This window comes from Netta rufina, assembly GCF_964035555.1.
Source record: "Netta rufina genome assembly, chromosome: 1".
Lineage (NCBI taxonomy): Eukaryota > Metazoa > Chordata > Aves > Anseriformes > Anatidae > Netta > Netta rufina.
Genome location: NC_140123.1, coordinates 76598503 through 76611991, shown reverse-complemented (window position 1 = coordinate 76611991; position 13489 = coordinate 76598503).

Genomic DNA, 13489 nt, shown 5'->3' with positions numbered 1-13489 from the left:
ACATCTTACTAAGAATAGATGAATAATTGTGTAAAAATGCTTCATGCACAATGGAAAAAATTCCAGCAATTTTGGCTGGGAGACTACGACAATGTGTGACACACACACATTAAAAAAATAAAATAAAATTATACTGTCACAAATGCAGAAAAATATTTTAGCTCTACCGGGGTGCTTCTTGATTGCTTACCCCCAGGTGAGAGTTCTAAACTTTTTTTGGAATTACTTACCTTTTTAACAGTTTACTGCTTTTAGGTAATTGTCTATCTCCTGCATTACAAGCATAGTTGTGACTACTATCTGAGATCAAAAATTGAGCTTGCTTTTTCTTTGGAACATTGTTTTTTGAACATGCATCATCTCCTTGTAACTCGATGTGAAGGGGCACTTCAGTAATGTTTTCAAAGCTACCCCAGTGATCCTCAAAACATGGTTTCATGATAATCGCACAAAGTCTGACTGTGGGTAGATTGTAGATAGTGTGCTATGACTGCATATCACGCTGACTACTACTCTATCACACCTTCCTTATGCTCCCCTGTCCCTAGCCACACTGCTTCCTGGCTTGCCTCTTCACACTCCTCCTTCAGCTCAACAGCATCCCTAAACACCAGCCTATAATTAGTATAAATTGGCAACAGGGGTTTCTTCATGCTCCTTTTTAGCACCCTCCTTGCCTTGTGCCCCCACAGGGGATATGAGAGCAGGAGGTGAGCTGCTAGCACATCGAGTTGGTACTCAGTGGGTCTCCATGCTGGAATCACAGGAGCCTGGCCCTGACTTAGTGCACCTTTGCTCTGCCAAAGGAGCTTGATGTAAACATCCTCGTGCACCGCACTCAGAGAAGTTTAAAGCCTGCTGAAGACAAATGGGTACCTTTTATTGGTACGTTCTCACTTAGGTGTATTTTATTTAATGCCTTTTGAATTTAATTTTGGGCTTTTCTACACATAAATTTAAAATGCTCTAATGAAATCTGTTTGTAGCAGTTCAATCAAAACATGCTAGTTTGAGTCCAGACAGGGCTACAGTATCAGTCTTCCTGCTGCAGTGTACAGCTGATATGAAGGTTGAGCTCCGAGGAGGGCACACCTTACGGACATGGCTTAATTCCCTTTTACCACTAAACACCGTTGTGTTTTTTTTTTCCATGCAAACTTCTTGGTCTTCAATATCTTCTCTCATCCTATATGCAAAGCATCTCTGAATTTCAAAATCTTTTAAAAGAGTCATGTCTGGAAGCAACTTTTCCCCCTGCTTGGTTACAGCTTCAACCTTCACTTCCCATGTTGGTCACAAAATGTAGAACTGCCTCTTTAAAAACAAACAAAGAAAAAGTTAGTGAGTGCAGCTTGCAGTGATTTTTATGTTCTTTCACATTTTCCTGCCACACTTCCTTTATTTTTGTCTGTCATTAGGTTAATTGTAATTTCATCTGTCATTTTGTTTATCTTTTCTGTACTATGCATACCAATGGCACTGCATAAGGAACTGTTCAAGTGTGTTTATGTTAATAACAACAAACATAGAAGGGATTGTTCTATGTCAGGTGCTATCTTACAGTATCCCATTAAAAGAACAGATTTCCAGTGAACACTGAACACCTGTTTTTCACATTCTTTAGTAAATGACTAATGTTTATATACAAAGAGAAGGTGACATCAATTGCAGACTGTAGCAGCTGGTAATCACATTGCCGAACCCTCCCAAATGTTAGCCATTAGCAAAATGGCAATTTGCTAATTTTGCATTAGCAAAACCAACACTTTTCTTTTCGTGAATTCCAACCTTCAGCTTCATTTGCTTGCAGCTAACTCAAATATTCTGTGCTGTTACATATAAGTATAGGATTACAGTCCAAAAAGCATTCTGTAGCCACTTCCCAGAACAGAGTGTGCCCTATAGACTGATAGCTAAGGTGGAGTTATCGTCAGATTTATCTCGATTGTCATCACAGAAGACTTCTCCATAGTTTATCAGAGAAAGAGGAGAAAGATCCTGTATGTAAGTGATGGGTAGCCATGTGAGATCCCTAGAGGAGGAGCAAAGCCAATTCCCTGCCTCACTGGGATGGAGGGCAGGCGGAAAGAAGGAGGAAAGGAGATACTTCCACTGTTTACAGCAGAAGAGAAATTCCAGCTTGCACATACCAAGACACAGAGGCCTGACAAGACATAATGAAATTCCTCCTGCCTCAGGAGTCCATGTCAAATTGATCTTTGAGAAGTGTTTCCATAAATACATTCCATGAGGAGAAGGTGAAAAGTATTCCTAATCTTCCCAAGAAATGTGCATGGAACATGAGAATCTGAACAAGTATTTCTATAGGGAAGAATTTTCCACTGAAATGAAAATCAGGACAGCACACTTAACACCGTCAAGACGCCTTTAGTTTAGAGGGAAACAGATTTTCCATAATCCTACCTAAGTGATGCCAGGGGCAAAGCTAGTGGCATGAGTCACAAACCACAGCCTCCAGTTTGCCTGCTCATGGTGCTGCAGGTTAAAAGCCAACGCAGAAAACCAACAGAGAAAAACCAGCTAACTGAAGGAAATCCCTTGTATTACAAGGAAACATTGAATTGCAATCTTCAGGAGTCTTTAAAAAAGCCAAATAGCCCAACAGTTTATTATGGCAACACTGAAGTGAAAACCAATGCATTAATAATTGTCATTATATATGTGCTGATTAAAAGCAAACCGATTTAATTACTAATATGGATTGTGGGTTTTTATTTCCTGCCTGTAAGAAAAAAAAATCTTCTGAATGTGTTTACTATATTGGCCACAGTCCTACAAATTCTTTAACAAGAACTTTATTCTTTCATATCTGTGAAGCTGCTCACTCACATAGCGTACAGATTTTGCTGACCAACACTTATTTGAAATTTATGAACAATGAACACAACTTTTACCTATTTCTTTGTTCTGTCTGTTGACCGGATTCAGTATTTCGTGTTACATATTTAGTCATCTTTCATTTATTTGTGTTTACTGAGAGCTGTCTATTTATAAGACTAAGATATTTTCCCCAGATTAATATTCCTTAAAGTTCCTTCTTTCCATCTCAATCTATTTTGGAATGCAGGCCTAGACTGAAAACTTTCAGCCAGGAAAAATGTTTATGCCCGTAGGCAAGGCACAACACATACCTACGTACACACAAATGCTCCCTCTTGCAGCACAGTATTGCAATTTGTTTCTAGTTCTGTAGGTCTTTATTAGAAAGAAGATTTATGGGTAATGCTTATCCAAATGAGAGCTGTCATGAGAGCATCTAAGACAAATCAGGTGTAGCCCCATTCATTTTTTCAGCAGCACTAGTCTTGCATAGCTAGTTTTTCCCCTCTGTCTTCTGTCTTGTATTACTCTATCAGCGTTACCTGCTCAGGAGTTTTCCCCTCCATCTCAGTCGAATCTTCTGTTTTTCATTTGGATACAATCCTGGGAGATGGAACATTAGGGAACATAGAGATGTAGTCGTCCAATACCAACATCTAGTCAAAGAAAACTACAAGCTTCTGGTCAAAAGCAGCTGAGCACCAATCAGCCTTAAAGCTTTTGAAAAATCCCAGCCCAAGCAGTATACAAGCAGAGTGTACTGTGCAGTTAGGCCCCCTGCCCAGATTGCTTAAATCGACATGAAATGACATCAACTCAAGTACCATGTAGTTAAATGGTAGAGCAAGGGGCAACCTATGCCTTTGATTGTGCTAAGATTTCTGCCTTGTTGTGTTATCTTTGTTCTTCAATATCTAAGTGTCTGAGTCCTTCTGAACGTTTAGAGCACAGTTTTAAGTGGATGTCATATCTGACTCTTCTACCTACATACCTTAATGGTAGATATAAAAGAAGAGAGAACATAAAAAATCAGGTGTTTCCTACCTTGTCAAGGCTCTTTCTAGCTGCATCTGTGAGAGAAACAAAAGTTATTTTTAAATAACCCCCCTCCCCTCCCACCAAAAAAAAAAAAAATGTCCAAAGGAATGAAGTCTTTGCCAGAAGACTCCACTGTTTGGTTTCCTGTTACTGGCATAAGAAAATTCAATTAATGTTTTGCCTTGAAACAGAACCCAAACATCTCATCACTGCCCATCCAGGCCCTGCTCCAGTTTGGTGTTATTGACCAGATGAAAATGTGAACACCCTGAAATGTTCATGAGAGTTTTGCATGTGATACGTAAAGCAAGTTTCTCAGTACACAATTTTATGTTATCTGCTTTCCTAAACTGTCAGAGACAAGGCAAAACTGTGGAGTGGGGATTACCAAACAATGTTAAGCACAAGAAAAATCAAAGGGAGAAAGGAGAAAAACCTCACTAACAGAAGGAAGCTGAGGTCTTCAGAAGACAAAGATTGTCTTTCTGCCTTAAAAACTGACAAAGCAAAAAGCTTTCAATAACTCTTTTCTTTTTTTCCCCCCACTTTATTTATTTATTTATTTATTTATGTCACAATAGTATAATTTAGACATAAAAAAGAAATGATGTGGAGTAAACATACCATTTGTAATTACATTTATCATGAGAGTGACTATCTCAGCCCAGGCTGCAGTAGACAGTGGCCTATCTTGGTGCCATACTCATCTGCAGTTTCTGGGAGAATTAAAACAGAATAAAGGTCTAAGATATATGGGACAGTGATGGTCCTATAATAGACAGAATCACACAATCACAGAATCATCTAGGTTGGAAGAGACCTCCAAGGTCACCTAGTCCAACCTCTGACTTAACGCTAACAAGTCCTCCACTAAACCATATCCCTAAGCTCTACATCTAAACATCTTTTAAAGACTTCCAGGGATGGTGACTCAACCACTTCCCTGGGCAGCCCATTCCAATGCCTAACAACCCTTTTGGTAAAGAAGTTCTTCCTAATATCCAACCTAAACCTCCCCTGGCACAACTTTAGCCCATTCCCCCTCGTCCTGTCACGTGCCAGGCACGTGGGAGAACAGACCAACCCCCACCTCATTACAGCCTCCTTTAAGGTATCTGTAGAGAGCGATAAGGTCGCCCCCGAGCCTCCTTTTCTCCAGGCTGAACAGGCCCAGCTCCCTCAGCCGCTCCTCGTAAGACTTGTTCTCCAGACCCCTCACCAGCTTCGTCATCCTTCTCTGGACTCGCTCAAGCACCTCAATGACCTTCTTGTAGTGAGGGGCCCAAAACTGAACACAGTACTCGAGGTGCGGCCTCACCAGAGCTGAGTACAGGGGGACGATCACCTCCCTCGCCCTGCTGGTCACGCTGTTCCTGATACAAGCCAGGATGCCGTTGGCCTTCTTGGCCACCTGAGCACACTGCTGGCTCATATTCAGCCGACTATCCACCATCACTCCCAGGTCCTTCTCTGCCTGGCAGCTCTCCAACCATTCCTCTCCCAGCCTGTAGCTCTGCTTGGGGTTATTGCAACCCAGGTGCAGGACCCGGCACTTGGCCTTGTTGAACTTCATGCAGTTGACCTCAGCCCATCGGTGCAGCCTATCCAGATCCTCCTGCAGAGCCTTCCTACCCTCAAGCAGATCGACACACGCACCTAACTTGGTGTCATCTGAGAACTTACTGAGGGTGCACTTGATGCCCTCATCCAGATCATCAATAACGATATTAAAGAGGACTGGCCCCAGTACTGAGCCCTGGCAGATGCCACTGGTGACCAGCCTCCATCTGGATTTGACTCCATTCACCACAACTCTTTGGGCCCAGCTACCCAGCCAGTTTCTAACCCAATGAAGCATACGCTAGTCCAAGCCATGAGAAGGCAGACCTGCACTTCTAGGCTTCTTTCCTGGTATAAGAAATTCAAACCTTGGAAATGTTATATTTGATTTTGCCCTGTGATAGGTACATAGTAGTACCTTCTCTTGTAATATGGAAACATATGTTTTTCAGGTAACGCTAACATGCTTTTACCATGCCATAGTTAGTATCATGCAGCGCAGAACAGAGTAAGCACCCTAGGAGGTCTCCAACTCAATGCAGCGTGCCAGTATTGCATGGTTCAACAAGATTTATGGTCTCAGTCCTGTATAACTGGAGTCAGCTGAATTTCTGAAAATGATTTTCTAGAAACAGTAGAACTTTATACTCAGTACAGTATGACAAAATGTATTGATAGGTCAGAAACATTCTGCATTGTCAGGGGAATCTTTACTCTCCTTCTAAATTTGATCTCAAGAAATACTTTGTAAACATTGATAATAGTGATATATATATATATATATATTTATGTTCAAAGGAAAAAAATTCTGCTCAAGTCTTCAAAGTTTGTTAAACTATTTATTATTGTAGTGGAAAAAATATACTGAGTAAACATCACTAATATACCCTGCACCATATGCTGCAAATATTCAATGAAATTACACAAGGATTTAAAAAAAAAAAAAAAAAAAAAAAAAAAAAGTACCTGCAAATAGATGAGTTAAATGACTAAATGACTGAATTTACAAGAAAAAGGCCTAGAGGGATGTAGAAGGTTTATCACGTATATCCCTCACTGAGATCAATTTTCCAGCACCTAAGCCATGAATATCCTGAGAAACACTTAAGAAACTTCCTCCTGGACACCCCCAGTGGTGCAGCTGTGTGCTGTCTCACCTTGCCCTGTTCATGGTATGCTCAGAGGGTGAGGGTACATAATTCACCTGAAAACCTGCCTCTCTCTGACTTTACAGTCTGGTCTCCGTCTACTGTATTTGCAGGCAGTGGGAGGAGGCAGACTTTTGAGGAAAATGATTAGGAGCTGGGCTTCCAGATTAGGCTCTTTCTATGAATTACAATGAGAAGTGCTCTGTCTCTTGTTATCCAGAGGAAGGCCTGGGCAACTGAACTCCTTTGAAGTGTGTGCACGTGCGTATGCGTGCGTGCATCTCTCCCTCTTCTTCTCCATCTGGTCCAAAGAAAGAGCCCCTTTCTTTCCCATGCAGACCATCTTCAAGGCCTGAAAAGGGAGAAAGAAACCGCCATAAAGGCACTTATTTGATCTCAGTGGTGCATGCTGGATATTTAGTGCTTTATTAAAACGCCGGTTTAGCTGCCAGAGTACTGACGCGGAAGCTTAAACACACCTTCCTTCATGCAAGTCTTCGTTGCCGAGGCATAAATGAAGGCGTCGAAATTAAAATGCTGTGTTCTAGGAGAAATATATCTCCCGAAGAGCCGTTTAGGGCCAGGCTGGGGGCTTTTCTCTATCGCTCAGCCCCCCCCCCCGCAGAGAGGAGCGGGGCTCCTTGCTCCTGGAGGGGAGCGCGGCTTGGCTCTGCTGCCCTCTGCTGCCTCTTGTACAGCACGGCACGGCACACCTCCGCACATCGCAGCCCAACACAACACAACACAGCACGGCACAGCACAGCATACCAAGCCACACAGCACCACACCACACCATGGACTAGCACACCCCACCCTACCCCTCCACACCATCACCCCATCCAGACCCCAGCTCCACTACAGCACCGGCATAAGCTCCCGACTTATCTTTACTAAAAACCTAACTATGTGTCACATTAAATATATTTATATATCTTTTTAAATGACAGGTCTTGTCTTGTTTTGCAGCCCTTTGAGCAAAACAACCCTTCTGAGCCTTCAAACTCCTTTCTGCACGAGTTATGAATGCCATAAAGCCGCGCCTGCCCTGCATCCCAAAGATGCTGTTATTGTGCCAGGTCTTCAAATCCTTCTGAAATTTTCCACAGTTGCCACATACGTAGCAGTAGCCATGAAGTTAGATGGATGAGGAAAGAGCAGTGAACTCTCAAAGCCCTTAAAGCTGGTGATTGGCAGTAAATATGCAGGTATGGACATCACCTGGCCCTTTATATATAGCACAAGGCTCATTGCAAAGCATGTCAGGGCCTCTTGAGGATTTCAGAGGCTTTTTTATTGGCAACTGAATGCTTGCAGCACCCTGGATGACTTCACAGCGATGCAGCACACCCCTTGTTTCTGGTCTGTACAGCCCTGCTACAGACTGGGTGTATTTGGTGCATATTTGGGGTGACTCTTCTGATTTAGCCTTTTCAAAAATTAAGCAAGTTCACACTTACCAAAACCTCTCTGCAATGCAAAACAGTGTTGTTTATCATATACAATGTATGTGACTTTGTATTGACCTGCATATTTAAAATAATGTTTGCCATGTTCAGAATATGTCAGGGTAATTACTCATGCATGTTGGTGCCCATCTGCTGAACTCCCAGCTAGTTTTCTTGCTGAGTCATTTGCAGGCGTGTACCCTCTCTCACAGGTTCAGTCAAAGGCAAGAAAATGGAGGGCTAAAGCTACCTATTTTTTGTAGTATTATAAAGACTGGGGTTGTGACTTGGCTGCAAAAAGAAGCTAGGCAGGTGCAACGGGCTCACAACCATACTGTCTGAGGTTCCTTGTGCTAAACAATCCTCATGTCAGCTATATCTTGGATTTTTCATAATCAATCAAATAACAATATATTACTGTCAAAGACAATTTAATGAGATGCTGAGTCTGAAATGTAAAATATCACCATCCATTAACTGTAATGATGTAAAGGCATTCAGTCTTTTATTGTTCTTACATGCCCACAGTATCTGACTGGAATTTAGTGAGGTCAAGCTAACGTGACGATGAGCTACGAGATACTGTACTGCAGGAGGCAGGAGGCACAACACTCTACTAGAGTACACCCAAAGCTGAATTCTCCTCCCAGTTATATAGATGTAACACCTGTCTTACAAATGACAGAATCTGCTTACCCACGGTGTAGATATATTCAAACATGTCACGTGAAGAACTTTGATAAATGTAATAGACAGAAAGCTAAAGTTTTTTAAGGCCTAAAAACAAAATAGTGTGAGGTGCCATTCCATCCTCTGCCAACCACAGGTACCCTTCACTTTGATGTCCTATTTTCAGAGATTTCATGAACCTTCTGCTTTAAGGATACAGTTTGAAACTGACTAGCAAAACTAAAGATAAATATTTTCTCAATGAATTGTTAAAAGATCCGTGTTAGCCCTTACAGAAGTACAGCTTTGCCATGGAAAATAGCCGGGATGTGAAAGAGGTTGGTGTCAGGTTTTTGTTTCTTTTAGAAATACACAATCTTTGTCAAAGACAGTCCCAGAGCAACTATCACTAATGAATACTTTCTCTGAATGTCATGAATAAATCCATAACTCGAATCCACAGGGAGGACAGGTTTGTGCTAAATAGGCAGAAATGGTTTTCTTTTTTGTCGTTTGCAAAAGCCCACATTTGGTTAGATATGATATTGGCTATGCAGAAAAAAAAAAAAAAATGCTGAAAAACACAGTGCATGTGATAAAACCAACTTTAGAGAAGGAAAGGAGTGAGTTCTGGGGCCATCCAAAATGAGCAAGTTGTGTGTTTCTCACCCACAAATATTTAATGATGCCTGAAGGTCTGTACTGAGCAAGAGCCCAAGACTTTTGTGACCAGGTAGGCCACTCCTGCTAAAGCCCCAGACTCAATAAACAAGATCCACCCACATCTCTGGAATACCCTAAAATCCAGCAGCTGTGGACAGAGCACATTTGGCTCTCATCAAGTGGATCCGGCCCATCACAACACACAGTGACGGCTATTTTAAAAAATGCAAGCAAAGATGTTAACCACCATTTTCTGTCATAAGAGCACATTTCTTTTTCAAGTGGGTGACCTGTGTTTGAGGCCCTTCTTATCTTCAACAATGAGAGAGATTCTGTGGCTAGCACTGCTGCTGAGTCCCCAGCTGTGCAGCCCAGCTTTTCCGTGTGATCCAAGCCTTGCGCTTCTTGCTGCTGGTGACCTCCATTCAGCAGAACGAACAGAGGAGGAGGATGTCCCTGGAGTTTCCAAACATTTAATACTGTGAGCTATTTCGCTCTGTGCATAAGGTTTCAGAAAGTGTTGTGGGTTTTGTTGTTGTTTTAACTCTGATTGATGGGAAACATTGAATTTTATTCCCATTCACTGTGCTGGGAACAAAGGTGTAAGAACTCAGTTTTCTGGGCCTCTAAAATTCACACATCAGGGCATATTAATGTGTGGGCATCCAAACTTGTGACTGAGACTGGCATCTAGACATTCTTCATCCTAGCCCGTGTTTCTAGTAGGTAAACCAAATAAGTAGTTTCAAGAGCATGTAGCAATTATGAATTATTGCTTGATTTCACTCCAGTGGGCTGCACGGTTTGTGTTAATATTTTAATGTTGATGTTTAACCAGAAAATGATAAACTAACTTATTTAATAAACATTGAAATAGTTAGAGGAGATAGATATGCATTAAAGGGAATGTGGCAAGGATCCATGGATGGCAGTCTCAAATCAACAGTACCGCGGTTGTATGTGAGGTTTAAAACATGAGACTGAACTATTTTAACAGGGATCTTTCTTTTTTAACGTCTTTGCCTAAATTCATAAGAAGGAGACTTTCTTTCATACCTTTCATGAGCATAGAAACTCTCTCAGTCAAGATCCACTCCTTTTCAGATTTTACAACTTCCTTCTGCAAGAATCCCCAGGCTCAAGTCAGTTATTCCTCTCAATAATAACCTGGCAACCTTTCAGTCTGAAGTAGTACAATTTGGCCCATCAGAAATACCAATAATAATATTTTTTAAAAAAGAGATAATGAGCTCACATGCAATACAAGGAAAATATTGTTTGTCAAGTGATCAGAAAAGGGGATTCAGATAACTAGAATGGGCATCACAAATTACATGGTTGCTTTTTATCATAATCCTGTTACCAGCTGCTTACCTTGAGAAGGCTGAACGCAGGTTAGCAGTTTTTAAGCATGTGTAACTTTAGTTAATTGGTTTCATTTTATGATGTCAGCTGATAATCTTTTCCCAGTGATGATTTGGCAAACAGAAGCCTGTCCTAAAACAAAACTGGTATCTGTAGCTACTTGCTCACTAGTCACCCTTAATGGCATTAAATCACTGATCCTTAGTTCAGCCGTCCAGGTGTTGTATGAACAATGCAAACAATTTTCTGAGCACTTTGCAGACATGAATGCATCTCCTAGCAGCTCCTGTCTAGCCATTGCACAGAGATTAGATCACTTACCGCAGGAGCTGGGTAACAGCATTTTTGTGGTTCCTAATCCAGACTTTGGTCACTAACACCAATCCACCAAAGCAGACTGATACAAAACACTTGCGATTTGTAAAACCTTGAAAGCAGAAGCTGCTCTTGTCAATTCTATCCACTTTGCTGTGAACTGTTTCTGCTTTAAAAGAGAAAGAATTATTTTTCATTGGGACTTCTTGCTCTCATTTACTTGCCAGCACTAAACTCATCAGGGAGAGCATTTGTAAGCTCTCTCTGAGAGCTGTGTTAACTTGGGCTTCCTCTGCTGGCTTTTCAGTAACAGAACATGATTTCTAAAATTTTGTGCAAACAATGGATTAAACTAGCTTTGGGGTTAAATCTTCCTGTTGCAGCATAGTTCATCAGACTGCAGTGAATGGACTGTGGTGAAGAGACAAACAAGGCTGAGAGCAACTAACATGGACATACCTTCTCAAGATGAAGACAAAGGTAGCCAAAATAAGTTGTTGGTTATACAATTACAAACCTATCTAACTCCAAAACTAATTTCCAAGCAAGACTTTGATAGGTCTAAGCAGATGAATAGTAATACAAAGACAGGAACTGCCAAGGCTCATGTGTGCTGCAAAATATGCTTCATATGTCTTATATAAATCTGCAGTCATATGCATCCTCTCCATTACCAGATGTACTGACTCTAAGTGCTCCAGGTTTGTGTTAGGTTCTCAGTCAACCATGAAATCAAAGCCCAGCTAAATTATCTCTCTGTGTAGCTTACTATTTTTGTCTTCCTTATGAATCTGAATTTCTGAAGTAAAACTGTCCATTCTCATTTTCTGTGTAAAACACCATACCAGGTTGAATTCTTTATTTTCTGTAGCACCAGACAGATTTTATCCTCTACTATTCCCTGTCTTTGTTAAACCACCTTTCTCTTTCCCTTTCTCCTTCTCTCATCTTCATTCACATTTTCCTGTCTGGTTCACAGTCCTGTCCTCAGTGACTCACTCATCTTTCTTTTCTTACCCCTTACTAACCTTTTTCTTATAATCCTTCCATTTGGTGTTGCCATTCTCATATACCTCTCATGGTTTCTCCTTTGTTCCTCATATGTTCATTTATTCTTTTATCTCACGTTTAATCTTCAGTTTGCATTGGGTGTTTAGACAAGAAAAAATCTTTTTGATCTCTTAAGGCAGAGCAATGGCCATTCCAAAACATTGTAGTTTTGGTTAAGGTCATTTTAAAAGAATTTTAGGTTTTTATTGTTGTTGTTGTTGTTATATTTTCTAGAAACATGATGATTTGCAAATAGAAAAAAAAAAAAAAAAAAAAAATTGGTGGCATGGACCTCTGGATCTCATCTGCTCCAAAACCCCTGATAATTTTGGATTTAGATCAGGCTGCTCAGTCCAGGTATTGATGTCTCCAAAAACTGTATTTTTGTAACCTCTCTGGGAAGCCTGTTCCAGTGCTTACCTACCCTCATGGTGAAAAGACATTCCTTTTATCTTGTCAGAATATCCTTACTGGTATCAGTTCCCTGTTACACCACCTCTGTGCACCTTAAAGAAGGGCTGGGCTCCATTTTCTCCACCAGCTTTCACCCAGAAGAGGAAAAGGGCAGCACAACTCTCTTGGCCCTCTGTTCATAGGACTGAGGACACTGCTCCACAGCCCCTCCAGGTATGCCACACTCCAGCCCACTGGCTGGGGAGCCCCTCCCGGTTTGGTATCATCCACAGCACAGAAGGCAATTTTTTGATAAGAAACGCAATTTCAGCCTCATTGGACACACAGTTAGGAGTTGGCTACCTGTCCATACGGATATGTCTGATACATTTCAGTTTCCAGCACAACATTTCTATTTTCCTTGTTCACAAAAGGCATTGTATTAATAATACATAATTTTTACTAAGCAGGCCTTAAATATGTCCTTCATTTATTAAAAAATAATTTTAAAAAATCCATCAATGCAATAGATTTTTTTCTATACAGTTGCTTTTGTGCTTTCCATTGTCTGACCCCTCTTCTGCACAGATATAGCTAATCATCCAGTGACACAAGGAAATCATATAAGTTAATGGTGAAAATTACTTTAGCTTTAGTAATTCACACAATGTTTTTTATCAGACATTGCATTTTACTATATAAATATTTTAATTCATTGTAATCAAATTAAATTATTTTATTTTAATAGATTATAGGTTAAAATATATTGTAGCTTATATTGCATTACATAATTTATTTAAGATTCATTGTATATATTCACATCAGAAAATATTTTTAAAAATTAAGGCCAAGTTTTCTACAAACTGTCAAGTTTTTCTTTGTCTTAAAATGAGAAAATGTGATAGTCCTTAGACAGTCACATTGCACGTCAGAGCTTAGCTGTTTTAGCTTAATATTAAAGAACAATCCTGCAGGCTGCTGAATACTTACCTAAATTCCACA